General features: G+C 43.4%; 1 protein-coding gene and 2 long non-coding RNA genes across 3 annotated transcripts in view; 2 read left to right on the top strand and 1 right to left on the bottom strand.

Moving 5' to 3' along the window:
- The window catches only part of LOC132453324 (tumor suppressor candidate 3), a 143263-nt gene that overhangs the window by 15840 nt on the left and 109231 nt on the right, over window positions 1-18192 (top strand). The window lies entirely within an intron of this gene.
- LOC132453372 (uncharacterized) lies at window positions 5635-11061 on the top strand. Its single transcript, XR_009524672.1, has 3 exons — window positions 5635-6904; window positions 7003-7092; window positions 7224-11061. It is a non-coding gene; the product is annotated as an uncharacterized LOC132453372 (long non-coding RNA).
- Window positions 17400-18161, bottom strand: LOC132453390 (uncharacterized). The gene is made up of 2 exons (XR_009524689.1): window positions 17892-18161; window positions 17400-17803 (listed from the first exon to the last, which is right to left on the bottom strand). It is a non-coding gene; the product is annotated as an uncharacterized LOC132453390 (long non-coding RNA).

Below are 18192 nucleotides of genomic sequence, written 5' to 3'. Positions count from 1 at the left end.
AACCGCAATAAACATCTCGCTTTGAACGGTGAACTCTTTACACATAGTAGTTAGAAAGCTATTAAAACAACAAAATGACTCCATTAATGCAGGATACGTGGAAAATGCATGGACCTATTAAAGAAAATGCGCCGACGTTGGCTCAGCCTGGCTCCGCCTCTTCAGCTACGTAGCTATTAGATCGCTGCCGTGGAGCACGAAAGGTGTACATCAATCCACACTCATCGGTTTGACCGTTTGAGTATACCATCCGGGTATACCATCCTTTCACTACACTTCCTTTCGCCCTGATCTTAATTGCAACGCACTACGTACTCAAACTATATAAAAAAAGAAGTCATACTAAAATAAAGTATAATGACTGCGGATAGTATGGATATTGGAACAAAGCAATAGACTAGCTCTATGGCCACCGAGAAGGCTAGGCTATAACTACCGTCACCGGAGCAAGTCCGGCTGTTTTCAAAAGCATCTGTCATTACAAAAGCAACAACAAAACAGATCGGAAATATCCTAACAACAGCACGGACGAGAGAAACGTGTAAATCCCTTTATTTACGGCGTTATGTTGTGATATTGTGTCAATAAATACCAAATATATATACCTTTACATTTATGGCAATACCTGTCTTGAAATTATACGGAGGAGTTATGCTGGTGTCACATACCATTGTTGGGAACTGCAGTTACCGTTCCACCTGAACGGCAGTTACCGTTTCAGAACGGTAGTTACCGTTCCAGAAAGGCATATGCCATGGCATTACCGTTTCAGAACGGTAGTTACCGTTTCAGAACGGTAGTTACCGTTTCAGAACGGCAGTTACCGTTCCAGAACGGCATATGCCATGGTATGTCAGTGGTCGCGACGGCAGTTACCGTTTCAGAACGGTAGTTACCGTTTCAGAACGGCAGTTACCGTTTCAGAACGGCAGTTACCGTTCCAGAACGGCATATGCCATGGTATGTCAGTGGTCGCGGTGGCACATGCCACAGGCCAATAAACGATCTCGGCCCTACTGGTAAATGCTGCGGTTGGCTTCTCTTCCCGGGGTTCACATATAAACAATAAGACCATAATTTCATTACTTATACAAAACAAATGTAATGAAAATGATAAGGGCGAAGACTAAATACAATAAACGATACAATGTACCATCAAAAGGATATGATGAACATGGCTCCCTTTATACATTGATTATATATTCATGATGACCCAAAAGAACAACACTATCACTGAATTTTTTCTGAATTAATGAAGTGTCTTCAGATACTTTATTTACAGAAACTCTTGCCACCACTTTCATGGCTGTGGAAATGGAACCCAACTTAACCCTGTCTGGGCTTCTGAATCAGGTGGAGACCGTTCTTCTTGTGTCTGTCTCCTGGTGGAGTCTTCGCAGTGAAAGGCAAGCATACCATGGTCCCGAAACTTTGGATCTATAGGTGTGGTTGTTATGCACAATGATAGGCCTATCTCACAAAAATCGGAAATGACGTCACACCGGGTAAACATTCTTCCGGCGAAGTCATTTCAGCTGTTGCCGTCAACACAAAAATGCAGCGTTTCTTCGCCACTTCCCTGGTGGGTTTTCCAAAATTACGATTTGAAGATGTGCAGAAGATTGTGGAGTCACACTCAGCAACACCACAGTCCAGGCTGAGAAAGGGGTACAAGTTCTTTGTGGAGGAGTTCGTACACAATTATCAAGGTAAGTGGTCTAAGGTGTTTTGTGGTTGTCAGTAGGCTACTCAATGGCCTTGCTCATTCATGTTTTGTGATGACAAGCAAACCATATACGATCCACATAAATCGTATTGTCTGTGTGTGAAATGTGTGTAAAATGATTATATTAGTTATGTGTAGACTATAATATTATGAATATAATTAGCCATGGCTATGAAGTCTCCGTGTGTAGCGTTAGCATTTTAGCATTAGGTTAACCAAAGATAGGTTCAGCTAGTTATTTGCTGACCCGTTTTTGTCCGATCAGCGACATATTATTAACATTATGTATATGCTCAGTGTCAAATATAGTTGATGGAAAGGTGGTAGTGAGAGGTAGATGCAACCGCTCGATGAGGAGGAATGAGGAGCCCCACATACTACAGGTTTCTGCCAAGTTAGGGCCCGTTGGCCCAAGTCTGTTAGTTGATAGTCTGTCTGGACTAACAACTGCAGTTGCAGTTTTCCTCTTCTTCTGAAGTTCAGATCATTTTCATTGTTCTTTCTTACAAACAGTAGCGTGCTTAAGACTTGGCCCACCTAGCTTGCTGCAATGTTGTGGCTGTACAGACCTATGTATTTTTCTTCCTCTTCATTAAGGCACAAGCCGTAAATAAAGGAAATTTGTTCAGTGCATTAAAAGGACAAACATCTAGGCTAGTTCATGTTATAACATTGCTAAAACAACAGATGTAATGGTGGCCCAAGAGTTTTGCACAGAACTGTACATGGCTTTTCTGCGGTTGCAGACTCCTTGCCAGTTTCCAAAAATACCTTATATCAAGGTCCTACCTACTAAGTTCAGTAACTCAATTCTTATGGTGTTCACAGATCACCCTGGAGGCTGTTGATTGATTGATTGATTGATTGATTGATTGATTCTTTTAATGACCACACAGCCAGGCTGGTTTGTTGTCAGCTTGGTACAGGTTCCAACTTACAAAACATATAACACAGATATACATACAGAAATACACACTACACAATACATAAGGGCCATGCTTAATCCTTAACGTTCCGAGTTCAGAAGGTTTATTGCAGTTGGGTTGAAACTGTTTTTTAACCGGGTTGTTCTGGAGGCAATTGTCCTGTAACGCCTCCCAGAAGGCAGTAGTTGGAAGGCATAGTGTGCAGGGTGAGTGGGGTCGGAGATGATTTTCCGTGCTCTGCGTAGTGTCCGTTTGTGGTAGAGTGAATCAAGGGATGGAAGGGGTGTGCCAATAATTGTGGATGCTCTATTTATGATGCGTTGAAGTTTCTTCCGGGAGAGTGAGTCTAGACTGCCGAACCAGACTGTGATGGAGAAGGTGAGGATGCTTTCTACGATGGCTGTGTAGAAGTGGAGCAGAAGATGGGACCTTACCCTGAACTTCTTGAGCTGACGGAGATGGAAAAGTCTGCTGGGCTTTTTTGTAGATGTGGTCTGAGTTTATTTTCCATTTGAGGTTATTGCTGATGTGGGTTCCAAGGAGTTTGAATGTGTCAGTGATGGAGATGGATTCACCTTTAATGAGCACAGGAGTTTTGGGGGATGGTTGGCGTCTTGGGTCGATGATGAGTTCCGTTGTTTTTGATGAGTTGAGTATGAGATCATGGTCTGTACACCAGGTCACTGCTTGGTTGATCTGTGCACGGTATTCTGTTTCTTGGTTGTTGGTGATGAGTCCTATGATGGTTGAGTCGTCCGCGTACATGTACAGGTTGACAGAGCTGTGGTGGGATGTGAGCTTGTTTGTGTAAAGGGAGAATAGCCAGGGTGAGAGAACACAGCCTTGGGGTGTGCCTGTACTGAGGAAGAGAGGGGAGGATGTAGGGCTGGGCGATATATCGAATATATGCGATGTATCGCGAGATGTTCTCCAGGGGATGTATAAAATGCCCATATCGCGAACATCGAATATAAATTGGGACGCAATGTTTCTTTTTGCCGCCGCCGGCATACTCGTTGTGCTTTCACGCGACGGGGCGACAAGATCTCATACAAAGTGAACGTAGAGACGCGTATCTGCCAATCAGCGTTCAACAGCGTGGCCACTGAGTGACATGTGTAACGTAACAGCCAACTCGGTGCAGTGCAGTCCGGGGTGAACTGCAGCACGGAGGAGAAAGTGATTGTTGCCGTTTGCGACTCCCGGAGCTCTATATATAATAATATATAATATAATATAATATAATATAATATAATTGGTTATATAATATCACGGATAAAAGCTCTGTGCGCCTCCTGATGGCCGTAGCGTGGGGAGCTCTCATAGGGATTGGGCTTCTCGGGGTTTGTTTAACGCACAGCGTTCCCTTCTCTCGCTATTTCCGGTGGCTCTCTAAACTCACTCCCCCCGCCCATTGCGAGTCCACGAGATTCTCATGGACGCGCGTGTGTGACGTAGTCTGGAAGGCGCGCTGCTGTAGGTGCGTGTACCTCCGACTGGTGAGTGAGAACAGCCAGAAAGAGAAAAAAGGATGGAAACTGAGGATTTGGTTTCGAAAAAGAATAGCACTGGATCCTTCGTCTGGCAGTGTATATATAATAATTATTATTCAAACTGTTAATAAATAATTAACGGTTTGAATAAATGCTGTGTTGGTAAATCTAACTTGCTGTGATTTTCCTTTTCTTATGTGCAAGTTCTAAATTGTTCCAATAGAAAGCACTGATGAGTTTAAACAATATGTTGTTTCATGTAATCTAAATGCAGACTTATGTTTCAGTAATACTAGAATTATTACTGACGTAACATTATGCCAGACATGGTTGAATCGAGCATTTATGATGTGCTCTAGAGGAGATTCAAAATATATCGAGATATATATCGTGTATCGAGATATAGTAAAAAAATATTGAGATATTCATTTTGGCCCATATCGCCCAGCCCTAGGAGGATGTGGTATTTTTGATCTTCACCTTTTGTTGCCTGTTCCAGAGAAAGCTTTGAATCCAGTGACAGATGCATGGGTCGATGTTCATGTCCAGTAATGTATTGAATAGTTTGGCCGGGTTTATTGTGTAGAATGCAGAGCTGAAATCCATGAACAGGATGCGGGCATATGTGTTGGCGGACTCCAGGTGGTTCAGAATGTGATGAGTTGCTAAGATGACGGTGTCTTCAACTGACCTGTTGGCTCTGTATGCAAATTGATATGGGTCCATGAGGGGGGTGGTGACAGATTTCATGTGATTTAGTATGATGCGCTCAAATTATTTCATAACTGCAATGGGTCTGTAGTCATTGAGGCAGGAGATGGTCTTGGTTTTGGGAACTGGGATGATGATGGATTCTTTGAAGCAGTTGGGTACTGAGCTTTGGCAGAGGGAGGAGTTGAAGATGTTGGTAAAAACCCCAGCAGCTCCGCAGCACAGTGGTGGAAAACGGAGGGGCTAATGTTATCTGGGCCGGGGGCTTTATTCCTCTTAAGTCCCTTGAAGGTGCTCCTTACCTCCTCCTCGTAGATGGTGAAAGGGGGGGGCGGGGGGGGGTCTGGGGGAGATGGTGGTGGAACCGGTGCCTGCTCAAACCTCCCATAGAAAGTGTTAAGTGAATCAGGAAGCGAATTGTCGCTGTCAGGTGTGGGGGTGGGTTTCTTTTTGTAGTTTGTCATGTTTTGTAATTTTTTCCAGATAGAGCGGGTGTCACTATTAGAGATTTGTTCTTCTAATTTAGTGGCATAGTTGGATTTGGCTCTTCTTATTGCAGATCTCAGTTTGTATTTGGCAGCCATATATTGTTCTTTATTTCCTGTCAAATGTGCTGTATTTTTCTCCTTTCTTATTATCTTAATGTCCTTGTTAAACCACGGTTTATTATTATTGTAGTGTTTGACTTTTTTGAGTGTAATGCACAGGTCAACGCAGTAATTGACGTATGACGTCACTGCTTCGGTGACGTCGTTCAGGTCACCCGCGGCATGGAAAACATCCCAGTCCGTGCACGCGAAACAACCCCGAAGTTGTTCAATGGCTTCGGGGGACCAGCACCGGAGAAAGGTTGTTGGTGTTTTGGAGGATTTAACTTTTTGCCTGTATTTTGGAATTAGCAGCAGCATTGCGTGGTCGGACCTGCCCAGCGGAGCCCTAGGGAAAGCACGGTAAGCCTCTCTGATGGAGGTGTAGCAGTGGTCAAGTGTGTTGGTCCCTCTGCTGGGGCAATTTACCTGCTGATGGTAGCCGAGGAGCTCAGATGATAGGTTGGTCTGGTTAAAGTCCCCGAGGACGATGACTGCTGTGTCCGGGTGTGAATTTTCCACTGAGGAGACGTAGTTGGCTAACTCGGCTATGGTGGTGTTAGCGTTAGCCTCAGGTGGAATGTAAACACAGATCATAATAATTAATGCGAACTCCCGTGGGAGGAATGATGGTCTGCATTTGACAGTGAGGTATTCCAGGTGAGGGGAACATACACGTGTGAGTTCAGTAGAATTTGTGCACCAGCGTTCATTTATCATGATGCAAACACCACCGCCTTTTGCCTTGCCCGATAGTTTGGAAGATCTATCGGAACGATGCAATGTGAAACCTGGAAGAGTTACCGCTTGGTCTGGTACTGATTGATCCAGCCAGGTCTCTGTCAGGCAGATGGCAGAGCAGTCACTGTAGTCTTTGTCGGTTTGGATCATAAGTTGTAATTCGTCCATTTTGTGCCGGAGGGATCTTACGTTTGACAGCAGAAGGGCAGGGAGCGGTGGCCGGTAAGGGTGTCTCCTGAACCTGGCAGAGGTGCCGGAGCGGCGGCCCTTTTGGGCCGGCTGCCATGGTGTTGAGTGGCTTGCGCTGTCGATGTTTAATTCCAGTAATTTCTTCTCCAGCAAGGATGTAGATGGGCCCAGATCACTCTGAGAGGTGGATCTGAGGTTTAGAAGCTCCGATCGGGTGTACTGGATTATGCACGACACTTTACAAACAAATAACGCAGACACTAAAATGACAGACAGGAACACTGCTTGTACTGTGGCAAGCCTCACGGCCGCCATCTTCCTATGCCTCAACTCCTCTCAAGAGAGAGAGAGAGAGGACAACTTGGTCTCTCAGAGCACAGCTGTAGCTGTGCTGCGGGCAAAGGCTTCTGTAGCCATGTAACCGCTCTGCTCCTCCAGACAGCGCATTATGTGCAGCTGGGCCTTGAGGTGGTTCCACCTTCCCTGGTCTGTACCAGTCAACCACAGATGTGGCATCGACCTAGAACACAGGTGTGCTGTTGTGTCCTCTGTTCAAATCATACACTTCAGTATTTGTCTAGAGTATATGAGCATTTCCTGTATGACTAAAATGTTGTTGTTCGTTTCAGGGAATCCATCAAGAGGCTGTGAGTGAACTTGTGGTGAAAAAACCCAAGTCGGTTGGGAAGAGTCAAGTCCACACTACAGAGCGTATGCTGGTAAGATATTTGTTTTGCAATTTGCACTCTGTTAAACTTGCTCATTATGACAAGATGCATATTAGAATATATCTGTTATCACTACAATATAAAAAAAAAACAGTCCCATTTTTATTTGACGTTTCCTCTAGGGCCCCTACCAGAACAACACATATTGGCGTCTGGAGCAAAGCTGAGTGAGATTCACCCTCGCCCTTTGATGTCCCACATCCTAGAGGGAATATCCAGCTTGGAATTGGTACCATCTCAGCTGTGCTGACCTGGAAGTTGTCAGCAATGACCTGTTCTTTAAGGCCAGTTGCTACTCTACAACAGTAGATGAAAAACTCATCAATGACTGGAATCTTCCTTGAAGGGCTTGGTGTTGGAATTGCCTCTTGTCCAATCCTATGTGCTTTGCTCCAATAAACAATATATTGTGTTGAGGGGCAAACAGACTCCCAAAACACTTGAAACACTTCTTGAGATGGAAACCGAGTGTAATATTTCATGGTCTGATCAGACACACAAAATCTGTTGAGGACAGTTTGTGGCCCCATGGATATTTCTTGCAGCTTTGCCTCCAGCTCAGCAATATACTCCAGGGCATCATCCAGTGCACCTACAAAAAAAGAATACAAATCAGTCTTCATTACCATTCATTAGTATTCACCCTTTATTTTTATTGTATTGTTATTCTGTATACTTAAGTTTATTTATATTTATTATTATTTATTTATTTGTACTGTTTTTTGTTTTTCTTTTTTTATATATTAACAATAGGTTAAATGTTGAGTGTTGTACATAGAGGGCAAAAACCAAAGTCAAATTCCTCGTTTCTTCGCAAACCTGGCCAATAAAGCTGAATCTGAATCTGATTTAATATGCAACCCCAGTTTAACAGAACGTCTGATGTTGATTGAATGTTTTACAATAACCATGCCATGTTTGGCAAAAGTATACAATAGCCCAACAAGTGTTGAACACAAATAACAGACATAACAGCTAGTTAGCACACATCTACTTACCGGCAGGGGGGCGTGTCGCGTAGTCATGTTCCCCGGTACCTCTCCGGTCCATTTGTGTTTTGTCCTCTCCTTCAGCTTTTTGAGCTGACACCCATTTCTACACAGGTGTTTTCTTCGGGGCTGTGGTGTAGCTGTTCCAGTCAAAACGACTGGGAACAGCTCCAGTATTCAGCGTAGCACTCCCGTCGTTATAATCAGCCGCTGAGAAATGCCGACTACAGACCAGTGTACTCCCCTTCTGAATTACGAAATTAACTCCGTCTGATTGCCCTGACCCACTGCTGTATAGGGTATTAGTTGGGAAGTCTTGGAAAGGTAAATACGGTTGTTTTTGTTTTGAATTGGCGCATAGAGGTACACAACAGAAGCTTTTGTTTTTTGACTGCGCCATTGTCAAATATCATGGACTACTCGACCGGAAGTCCCTTTACCCAGTGAATGCAAAATCGAACGCCGAACCAGGAAGTTGTGAGATAGGCCTATTGGAACGCAAACTCCTTATACCAGCTCCAGATGACCCTTAATCTGATCATCTTCAGGATATTCTACAGGTCTTCTCGGGCCGTAGTGGTAGGCCTCCTGCCTGACCTTCAGGACAGGACCCAATAGCTGAACAAGGAGGTTTTCAGAACAGTCCAGACCTTCACCGCATGTGAACGTGTTGTAAGTCCGATCCGGGGTCATTTAGATTTACAACAATTCAGGACATTTTCAAACCAGATTTCTTTGGTTTCAGAGCATGTTTTTAGCAGCTGTCAATTCTGAGAAGCCTTTAGTTCTCTGCATTCTTAGTTCTAAAATGCCTGGATAAATCCTCCAGCAGACTCATTTGCACGCAAATACTTCCATTACTTTATACAATGAATTTAATCTAGCATGTAGAGCTGGATTCCCCCGCTGACTTGATTATCTACATGCCGTGTGCCAGAGCAGTTCTCTGGCCGTCGCAGCACACTGAACAAGTACAATGTCTGATCAGGTACCAGATATGGCTGGGGGACAAGACGGTTTCAATTTAAAGCAATTTAGGGCTTGATTTGAAAATGGGCTGGGTTAAAACAGTGTTATTTTTGGGGCCTTGAGAAACAGCCTTCCTGAGCAGAGTACAGGCCACCAGCTGGGAGGCTCTCTGGGCTGATTGTTTCCTCTACGTCTCTCTCCTATTAGCCCCAGTCATCTGAATTATTGATGTATCGTTTTCAGGGCTGTTGGTTTTTTCTCTCCTCCCAAGTGACAGATGGCTTGTGTTGTTAAGTAATTTCTCTTCTCTCTCTCCTCCCTCATCCCCCCTTTCTCCTCCCTCTCCCCCCTCTGTCCTTCTTTGACATTGTGGTAACAAATGTATCGCAGGATAAAAGGAAGTGTTAACTCTTCTTCCTGCGTTGTGTTTACAGGCCATCTCCATAGGCTTGACTGTGAACAACAAGTATTGTCACGCATCGCAGTGCCATCCATTTTGACCCCTCATATTGTGACGTTGACCCGGCTCTCCGTGGCTCGTCTGGTATTTCCACCAGGAGCCTCTTTGGTTGACTACAGCCGTAATGGTTTTGTCATTCAGGGTATCCTGAATTTCACTCCTTTTGTTTGCCTCGAAGACTTCTTTCTCGTCAATACTCAGCAGCATTGTCGATATCTGTTTGTCATTCTTCTGAATTGACTGGAGCTGGTACTCTAGTGAGCAACCGGTTCCTTCCAGCCTCAGATGCACAGTCCTTACTGCACAGCATTCAAATGTGGATTTGAAATGTGAATGTCAACCATACAAATGTAGCTTTGAAGCAGCACTGCTTTCTTTCTTACAGCACTCTGACTCTCAGACTTTGCAGAAGTTGCATTGTACGACCCTTCGTATTATCAACTGCATTTTCTGAAAGCACCAATAGTCTCATCCCAGGGCTATAGTCACATCCCAGGGCTATAGTCTCATCCCAGGGCTATAGTCTCATCCCAGGGCTATAGTCTCATCCTAGGGCTATAGTCTCATCCTAGGGCTATAGTATCATCACAGGGCAATAGTCTTATCCCAGGGCAATAGTCTCATCATCACAGGGCTATATTCTCACCAGAAGGCTGTAGTCTCATCAGAGGGCTATGCTATCATCCTCACAGGGCTATAGTTTCATCACAGGGCTTTAGTCTCATCATAGGGCTATACTCTCATCATCACAGGACTATAGTCTCATCACAGGGCTTTAGTCTCATCAGAGGGCTATACTCTCATTATCACAGGGCTATAGTCTCTATCACATGGCTATAGTCTCATCACAGGGTTATAGTCTCATCAGAGGGCTATACTCTCATCATCACAGGGCTATAGTCTCATTAGAGGGCTCTAGGCTCATCAGAGGGCTATACTCATCACAGGGCTATACTCTCATCATCCCAGGGCTATAGTCTCATCATCACAGGGCTATAGTCTCATCCCAGGGCCCTGTGATCAAGGTCCCCCCCCTGTATGAATGATCTCTTTGTCCTTGCACTGCGAGTCATGTAAAGTTATTTCATTAGTAACACGCTATTTTTCCATTCATACTTAGTTTATGTAAATCATTAATCTTTTAATGCGTTCAGAACCCTTGTCTATGCATAACATATCAAGTGGGGCAAGGCACAGGGCAGCAGCACTGAAGGTTGCTCTACAGTCTGAATGTTTGAACACAACAACATCAAAAAGCAGATAGGCCTACCTAGGATCCCGTATGTAGAAGTCTTTGTAATACACCGGGCAGAGCAACATCAACTACGCTGGACTTAAGTCTGACTTAATGTTTTATAATATATGTTTTATTAAATTCGTTAGCTTTGCCAACGAATTTAGTCATCGATTCGTTGAGTCGCGCGATTAATACGCAAAGTCACTCGTAGGCGCGGAACTGGTAACTGACGCCGGCAGGTCCATGCTTCATGCGTGCCCACAGCGACCCTACGAGCGCTATAGTATGAGCGACGACTGCTTTTATTTCTGGACATGAAACATGGCGGAGGCAGAGAAAACGGTTCGACCAAATTCTGTCGAACTGTGTGTGGGAGCACTACACAATGCATAGAGCTAAAAAGTGTGTTTGTTGCAATCATTGCAAAAGCGAAAATGGCGTGGCACGGAAGCGCAAAGGTAATGATACAACATTTGAAAAGAATACATGTCGGAGTCATCCGTGACAAGGAAGGGGGCCGACAGCAGGGTAAGTCAATACAAAATCTCACATTTATTCAGTTTTCAAGTAAGAACATGCAACATAAGTCTCTCCTCTCTCTTGTTTGGTGTGTTAATGTATTCGTTATCCAGCTTTACAAGCATGAAACGCTTATTAAACTAACGTAAGCATTAGCTGGTAGGGGTGTGACGAGATTAAACTCGACGATATTACCCGTCGCGTTAAAAATCGGTCTCGCGAGATTTCTGAGCTATCCAAACTTCTATTTGCGGCCTGTAGGGGCAGTAATGCGGCTTTGATACGTCTAGCCTGCCAGAACCTTACGTAGGAGAAGGAAAAGAAGAAGAGGAGGAGAAGCAGGGGAAGCAGCCATAGGCAGAGTAGGGTCTATCTGCAGCCGGAGCCACTTGCCAAACACGCCTATTGCCAAACACGCCCATTGCTCGTTCTATGTGGTGGTGTCATGGCAAATTTGTACCGGCCTACGTCATCAGTTGTTGTCAACTTGACAACTGATTTGATTGGGTTGTCCGTTGCCGGGTGGGTTTCAAAAAACATTCGGCTCATGTTTCCAAAGACGAAATAACATAATACAGATGACGGATCGCTAGATAACACTTGTTTTTCATTTATATTTGTATTGTATTGAATTGTTTAATCGAATTTATCTAGTAAACTGAGTGTTTAAAGCAGGTTTCAAAAACCATTCGCGCTTGTTGCCGAACACGTGGTAGTCGACCACATGGTAGTCACACGTGGTAGACGACCACGTGGTAGTCACGTGACTGCAACGTATCAGGACGGGACTGGGCGGCGGGCTTATATTCTGTAGCATTACGCACGCGCACGAGTTATGGGCGTGTTTCGGCAGAGCAAGGGCGTGTTTGGCAGTGCAAGGGCGTGTCTGGCAGAGCAATGGGCGTGTCTGGCAGAGCAATGGGCGTGTTTGGCAAGTGGCTCCGGCTGCAGATAGACCTACTTGGATAGGCAGCCAGAATGACGTCGGAAAATACCCGTATTACCGTCGAAGATGCCCCTGCCACTTTTAAATTATTTGTTTGGCAGCATTTTGGGTACCCGGCGGAAATTATGAATGGCAGTAGAGTGACTGATAAGACACGGACAATACCTAGTTGTCAGTGACATACTTGGTCAGAATCTGTTTGCACTATTTGCACTCTGTATTGATGGAGTAGAACTTTGATTTGGTTTTGCACATAATATTGTTTGCACTTGAAAAAAAAGAGAATTATTTAATTTAATTTATTTTACTTCAACTTTTATAAATTTTAGTTTTAGTTTCAATTTCATGAATGTTAAGAGTTATAATAAAACATTTCAAAATGCATGTGCAACTCGGTTAAAGAAAAGTCTGTTGGTCCAGTCATATATTTTGTCATTGTAGTTTTCTTAAAATCTCGTCTCGTCTCGATCTCGTGAACCGAATATCGTGTCTCGTCTCGTCTCGTGAGCTGAGTGTATCGTCACACCCCTATTAGCTGGTGTGTGTGTGTGTGCGTGTGCGTGCGTGCGTGCCATACTATACTATATATAGTATAGTATGTCGATACTATACTAGATATAGCACTATACTATATCTAGTATAGTATAGTGCTATTTTACATGCTAACATTAACTTTGTCACTGCAGAAAAAACAACCAACTATGAGTGGCTTCCTGATTGGAAGATCATCATGTACACCACAGCAAGCATCAGTCTTGACAGATAGCATCCTTAACATGCTTGTCACTGACATGAGGCCTCTGTCAATGGTCGAAGATGACAGCTTCAAGACGATGACTCACACCTTGAATCCTGGTTACACTCTTCCCTCAAGGACCCATTTCAATAAGTTTATGGAAAGAAAATTTGAACAGACATTCAATGAAGTGAAGACTGCTTTAAACAACGGCAACAACAGCAAACTTGCTCTCACCGCTGAGGTTTGGACAAGTTAAGCCATTGAGGCCTACTTCGTTGTTACTTGCCACTACATCAAAGACGATTGGGACATGAAGTCAATCTGCCTTACTACCATGCTACTGCAGGACAGACATACTGGATCCCTCATCGCAGAATGGTTGGAAGAAGTTGTAGCCAGGTTTGAAATCCCTCCTAGCAACATGATTGCCATAGTCCATGATAATGGTGCTGTCACACCAAAATTGTACCGGGGCGAAAATTGTACCTCCTACATAATCCGAAAACATTACGTCATTGTTCGACGTGATTGTCCGCTGCCAGGCAGATTTCAAAAAACATTTGCGCTCATGTTGCCAAAGGCGAAATAACATAATACAGATAACACTTGTTTTTACTTTATATTTGTATTGCATTGAATCTATCTAGTAAACTGAGTGTTTATAGTGTATCATAATCTAGCTAGCTTGTGTTAATACACTCAGTTTACTAGCTAAATGCGATTAAACAATTAAATACAATACAAATATAAGTTAGCAACGCTAATAAATGTCATTTGTAAAATAAGTGTTATCTGCTTAATGTTATTTCGTCTTGTGACGCTCAATGAATGAGCGCGAATGATGGCAAATGTTCATGAACCTTCCTACGTCATCGTTCGACGTGATTGTCCGTTGCCAGGCAACGTTCAACTAGATCGTCCGTTGCCAGGCGACGTTCGACGCAATTGTCCTTTGCCAGGCAGGTTTGGAATTTTGAACGCGGATTACGTAAGCGGTACAATTTTCGCCCCCGGTACAATTTTGGTGTGACAGTGCCAATGTTGTGGCTGCGGCACGCATCCTGGAGGAGAAGAATAGGTGGTCATAGGAGAAGAGTGCGTTGCAGTTGTCATACCTTGAAACTCGTGATCGATGCTGCAATCGAAGCATTGAAAAGGCTGTTGGGGCTGCAAGATGTCTCGTGGAACATTTAAAGAAAAAGTGAGCTAGCCAGCGGTAAGGTACGAGCAAAACCACAACAAATGGTCACACCTGAGCACAGCCTTGTTCAAGATGTAAGCACAAGGCGGAACAGCACCTTTTATATGGTCAGTCAACTGATTGAGCAAAGATGGCCTGTAACAGCAACACTGTCTTACATCTCTGTCACACAGAAAGGAAAAAGGTACCATGATTTGAAACCAGAACAGTGAAAGAAGAACATTAGAAGAACATTTAAAAGCCCTCAAGGCTTTTGAATGTGCCACTGTGTTCATGCGTGCAGAGAAATACACAACAATATCGGCAATACCTCCACTTGTGAAGGGGCTATCCAAGTCCACCGAGAATGTTGCCTACGAGTCGGGGCCGTTGCAGGCTTTTCAACTCACTGCTCGTCACTTCCACCAATACAGCTTCTGCATCAACACCTCTTGCCACTCTACTTGATTCACTCCTTGGTTCCAGCAGTGAAGAAGGGGATGGATCAAGTGGAGATGATGATGATGTCAACACCAAAGTAGGGAAAGAAGTCCTCAGAAACTTGCTAAGGAAGAAAACCCATTGCAGTGGTGGAAGAATAACAAGGACAAATATCCGATATTGGCCAAGCTAGCCAAGTCCTACTTATGCATCCCTGGCACCTCGACACCATCAGAGCGGCTGTTCTCTGCCGCAGGCAACGTAGCTTCCAAGAAGAGAGCAAGCCTTAGCCAGGAGCATGTAGACATGCTTACATTGCATTGCAATGCAAAGTTCCTGACTAAAACGGTTAAGAGAAACAGTGAGTTTGTGTGTGTGTGTGTGTGTTAGAGCACCAAGCAAGAAGGCGTTAATGTCAAATGTTAATGTTGAAACAAATACAGTGTGGACAGATTGGTAACTTGCATTTTTCTTTATTTTTTTATCATTTATTTATTGTTCTAACAGATCAGGCACTTAATTTTTGTATATACTGTATATACATTTACATATAAAAATGTATATCATACATTGTATGTTTTTTTAGTTTTTTTTTCCAGTGTTTTGATATTTTTTAATATTGATATGACTTTTCATAGCTCAGGGACGTTGGAGCAATAACCTGTTTTTAAACTTCAGTCTGCACTGTGAAAGTAATGTTTTGTTTTTGAATAAAGATGCGGCAATTACAAATGTTTCTCTTTTTTATCCGATTCATCGATTAATCGAAAAAATTATCTACCAATTAATCGATTAATAAAATAATTGTTAGATGTAGCCCTAGATTCCTGTATTCTTTCACATCGTAATATGTCTAGAAGAACAAAAGCATTGCAACGTCATGCCTTTGTGTTTATACACCCACTGACCTTGTTATGGTTCTAGACACACAGACAGCCATTACCTCTGCACAGGCCCTCCTCATTCATCTGGTCTCCCTGGCTTCGGGAGGGGCAATATGGGTGTGTTACAAGGACTAGTAGTTTCCTTTAGAATACCTTGAGATAAAAGAGAAGTTATTACCGGCTGAATCCCATCTAATGCTTCGGGGGACAAACGATACTGTCGAATACAAGTCAAAGTAGCATCTGACTTTAATGTAACTTTAAGAGGTGGTGAAGAGGTTACAAATCCTGCATGATTTTCATGCATGGCCCATAGTTAGATGGTACCTGGGATAAACTCTGGGGTGGACTGTAATCAGGAGACGGTGCTGGAGAGTGTTTTTCGAATGTACAACTCGAATTTGCAAACAACAGGGTTTTCAAATCTAGTCTCCAACCGTCAGACTGTAGTGTGTGCAGTATACCTGTAGAGGTCGCTGATGAACTAATGGGTTTTGTGTTGTGTAGGGTTTTAATCATGTTTTCTAATTATTGGGGTGTATGTGTTGGTGAAATAGCTAGTATGATGTGTGGTACTGTTGTATCATCGTGAAGGAGAGAAAATTGGTCTTTTGTGAGAGACACAACTGCAGCACAACCGGCCTAACCAATGTATAGTTGCGTGATAGGATTAAATGCATCAGTGTGATTTAGGAACAAGCACCTCTTCTGTTGATATTCTATTGGTACGACGTCGTTAAACAATGTAGCGTTACAATGAAAGGTTTCAAAAGGCAACATTTGCGTTAGACCAACGGCGAGAGATGGGGACGTTTTAGACAAACTTTGAATGTTTTCGATATTGCAGATATCAACACTAGGTTTTCCTAACAATCTCCACAAGTAAGCAGTAGTTACTTCGGTATGCGTTAACAATTGGGAAGCCTGAATCAACTTATCATCGGGTATTTGCATAAACAAACCATCCGGAGTACCAAAAATTACTGCATTTAGTTTACACAACATATCTCTTCCCATTAAATTAACAGGAGAGGAGGGAGAGATTAAAAACTTCTGTTCAAACGGGACATGTGATACAATAGTAGGAACCGGCTTTGATATTGTTTCACTCATCGCTATGCCAGCAATACCAACCGTTCTCAATGTTTGGTTACTTTCTTGTAAAATACCAGTTTTGTAAATAGCTGATACTGTAGCACCAGAATCGACAAGAAATTCAAAATGGTTTTGTCCTACCTGCACGGAGCATTTAGGATTTTCGGTGGGGGTGGAAGACAGTTGAAGAAGCGTTGTCTGGATCGTTGTTTCCTTCTCCAAGGGGTCCTAGTAATGATTATACTCACCGGGGCGTTGGAGCGGGTTCTTCATGGTGTGGGGGGCGCGGACTGGTTCCATGGGCGGGGCCGACGGTTTGGCCTCGTCGCTGTGTTTCTTTCTGCAATATTTCTCCCGATGACCAATCTTTTCGCAGTAATAGCATCTGGGGGGTTCGTCACGTCTGTCCTTTCCATACCAGTCGCTGTGGTTATGGTTTTCTGTTTTATTAAAATCTTTAACTTGCCTTTTTTTCAAATTAAAATCGTATTGGTCTCGGTCGTTCTCATTAGTACGTTCTCTGTACTCCTGGGTCTGTTTTTTTTTAACTGTCTTTTGTTCCGTTCTTTGTAGTTGTGCTGTAGAAACATTCCTGCTTGATGGTTACTTTGGTTAGTTTTCTTTTGATCTTTAAACATGCCTAAGCGTTCCATATTAGCCAATTGTGTGGTTAGTTGAGTTAGTGTTTTTTTCTGCCGTTGCAAATCAGTTAGAATGAGAAGAGAGAGAGTTTGTGGGTTAAGGCAGTTTATAAACGTTTGTACAGTAAACATCATATTTGAGTTAGGGCTGGGCGATATATCGATATTTAAAATATATTGATATTTTTTCAAACGCGATATGAAACGAGACCATATCGTCAACATCGATATAATTTAATTTGCGTTGAAATTACAGCACATTTGTTCCAAATAACACCAGTTTCGAACCGCGCCTGCCGCCTGCTATTTCGTAACTCTGCTTATGTCTCTCCCGCTCTGCCTCCGGCTCACACACACAGTCTCTGCCTGCCCCCCCCCCGCCCCCCCCCCCCCCCCCTCCACTGACTCACGTCACTTTTTGAAATCGCGAAACATGAGCCGTGTTCGAAATCGTTCACTATTCATTGGGTATTTTAAGTGCACTATATTGTGCATGAATTTAACCACTGAGAATTTGAACACCACTACAAAATGGCGAGCACCCTATATAGTGCACTATATCCGTGATAGGGAACGATTTCGAACACAGCTATGGAGTCCGCCTGCACAAGCAGCTCCGAGGAGCTTGTTTGCAAGCGAAAGACCAACGGCTCCATGGTATGGAAATGGTTTGGATATAAGGTGTCTGACGAATTACAAAATCACGTAATTTGTAGAGAGTGCTTAAAAACTGTCGCAACCAAAGGGTTGCAATTCTGTGCATAATATTCCGGAGGTGCACACAGCTTTTGGCCGTGATATTATATATTATAATGTTTTCATATACAAGGCGGAGGCAGTTTCTAGTCCACGGTTTATTCAACCATCAAACTGTATTCAATTCTGAACGGTAGGAATAGTAATTGTAAATCGAATTGGTAGGAAGGTATAGTAATAACGGTAACTCCACAGTAACTTCAAGGTTTCTCAATCCGCGAGACCCAAACATAAA

Source organism: Gadus macrocephalus, chromosome 3 (genome assembly GCF_031168955.1).
Source record: "Gadus macrocephalus chromosome 3, ASM3116895v1".
Taxonomy (NCBI): Eukaryota; Metazoa; Chordata; class Actinopteri; order Gadiformes; family Gadidae; genus Gadus; species Gadus macrocephalus.
This window is presented reverse-complemented; position numbering and strand designations above follow the sequence as displayed.